Here is a 2,878-nt window from a genome sequence, read left to right as displayed (position 1 = left end):
AAAGAAAGAAAGAAAGAAAGAAAGAAGTTTTGGAGTTGCAGGACTATATATTTATAGAAAGACTAGAAAGCTATTATTGTGGTGGCTTCAATTTGTCCAAATCAGTAAAAATTAGCCATAAGGCAAAGTTGTTGAACCAGAAAAAAGGTAATAAAATAATGACTAGTAAATATCATCAAATTGTTTTTCTCCTTTGAAGAACATCACTATATCTGTGTAGAGGAAAATATTAAAATAATCTGTAGGTGAAAAATGGTGCTCTGGGAGCTCTGGGAGTAAAGGCAGCTCTCAGCGATGCTTACTGTGGGAAAGGAGTCTTGGCGATCTCTGGGGCTGGTGCTACCCAGCGGTTGGGTCTGGGGCCCAGCGGTTCATCTTTATGTCTCAGGCCTGGCTGAGAGCCCTGAGCATGGCCAGACCTGGCCTGGGCCACGAATCATAATGAATGATGGGTGTTTAGCACAGCACATGGCACAGAGGAAGTGCTCATAAATTGTTTGAAATAATTACTCTTAGCTAGTGAGGGAGGGGGAGTCTCTGTGTCTTTTCTGGCATCGAGTTGGGGAGTGGAAAAGGCGTATTTGGAGGAATGGACTGACCATTTAATTCACTTTCTAATTTCTCTTTGATCTAGGTGTCCAGGATCATTGATGGAAAAGTGTGTGTGTGTGTGTGTGTGTGTGTGTGTATGTGTGTGTGTATGTGTGTGTGTGTGTGTGTGTGTGTGTGTGTGTAAATGAGGGCATTTAGGAAAGGGTAGGCTCAGGAAAGAGGAATACACTCAACTAATATATTAAGCACCTACTGTATGCCAGATACCATGCTAGACATGACGGGAGATTTGGTTAGGAAATTAGGCCTAAACATTTGGATGAGGTTTACCTGTCTGACTCTAAAGCCTGAGAAAAGATCCTCCTGCCTTTTCTGTGGATCTAGATTTCTTCCATCATTTTATTTCAGAGGCCTGAGATGATGTTTCAAGAGGTGTTTCTCTCTTCTGAAAACCCAGGAGGTTTGCCCTTTAGGTGCTAAAGGACTTCCTGTGGTGACAAGGAAATACTGGTCACCAGCATCCCTTATTATTCAGGCCTGAGAAGGACTCATGAAGGTGCTGGAGGGAGCTTCCCAGATGCTCTTCCAGGCTATTGGAAAGCCAGGAGGCTCAGGATCCCTGCGTTGGCCTGACTAGAGCCTTGGACAGAAGGGAAGCAAGCTCCAACCTGCAGGTCCTCCCAGCGCACAGTGGGGCTGTAGGCACACTGCCACCCTTGGCACCCACAGGGCCACATTTACAGCCAAATGAGCTTGGGTTTCAACATGCCAGGAGAACACCCGACCCTGTGAGTATGGCTTTGCTGTCAGCCCTGATACTGGGCCAAGGAATATTCTGGAGAGTCCAGAGCGCAACAGAAGAGGAGGCGGGGCTCAGCCCTCACTGGGAAAGGTAATGCCATCTAATACGCGAGGCTTGTGCTGTGAAAAGAGCATTGCACAACCCACCCGGGGCTTGGAGGTGTGCTTTTGTCAGATGTTTTATCTGGAAGACCTCAGGACATAGGCTAGAGTGTTGTAGAAATGATCTAGTCTACAATAGTCTCCTCTGTTGTACTGATGGAGAAACACAGGCCCATAAAAAGAAGGACCTTTCCCAAGGTCACATTTAGAGCTGGTGCTAGAGCTAGACCACATCCTAACACAGTGTTCCTTTTATTTCTAATTTTACTCAGGCTCTTTTTTTTTTTTTTTTTTTTTTTTTGTCTTTTGTTTTGTTTTGCGGAACTGGGGATTGAACTCAGGCCCTTGTGCTTGGTAGGCAAGCACTTATTCTACTGAGCCATCTCCCCAGCCCCTCAGGCTCATAAATGACTGTGAGATGCTAGAGGATTTACAGTGGTAAGAGGCAGGTCATGTAAGGGAAACCTGCTGTCTCTGTGAAGTCTTAAGGGTTTCCACTAACTAGGACCCTACAGCATCCTTTTGATCCTATGAATAGGAATTTGGTCAGATATTTTTCTCTACCTGGCCAAACACTTTCCTAACTTCTTGAAATGCCAATAAATAGTAGACGAGAAGCCAACCAAATAGGCCAAGGACCTTTCTCCACTAACAGAATACTTCCCACACTACTTGTGATCTTGATGTATATGTACTAAAACACTGCCCATGTTACCTATAGCTTCAAACCTAATGTAATATTTTCCATGTCATTACATCCTTTCTGATGTGTGCTCTGTCTTTCATTGTTCAATTGGTAGACCAGAGTTCTGTTCTTAATTTTTTGTGTTCTTCTTTTCTTTATGACATGATAAGTGTTATGCTCTTTTTCTGAGTTTTAAACATCTGTGCCTAAAGTTTCATGTGGTCAAGTGCATGTGGCTGAAATTTCACATCCTTTATTTTGTAGCAGCCACAATGATATTGCCAGCAGCCATTGCCAATGGGGCCAGAATTGCTGGCTACAGCCTGAGGACTGCTTGGCAGTGAGCGGGGACTGCTGGACTCCACAACTAACATCAGCTGGACTTTCCTGGGTCTGCTCTTATGGCTTGGCTGAGGGACTTCCAAGGGGAACCTACTTCTCTCCCCAGCTGGACCCAGTACTAAGTGACTCCCCTGGTGTCAATGACTCTTCAGGGCCTCTGGGTGACTTTTCCCAAATGATAAGGCCTGTGCTCCACAAAACTGTTCAAGGAAGCAGGAGAAATAGAGATTGGATAGTGGTTACCTTCAAAACATAAAGCATATAAACCTAAGACTTTTTTTTTTCTAAGGCACCTGCAAGCAGGCGCAGGGGTCAGGGATTCAATCCCCGGGCCTGTTGTGCTGGCCCCACTCCCAGGGAGTGCTGAGATGGCAATTGAGACTGGGTATGGTGGCA

Source organism: Octodon degus, unplaced genomic scaffold (assembly GCF_000260255.1).
Source record: "Octodon degus isolate 3935 unplaced genomic scaffold, OctDeg1.0 scaffold00045, whole genome shotgun sequence".
Lineage (NCBI taxonomy): Eukaryota > Metazoa > Chordata > Mammalia > Rodentia > Octodontidae > Octodon > Octodon degus.
This window is presented reverse-complemented; position numbering follows the sequence as displayed.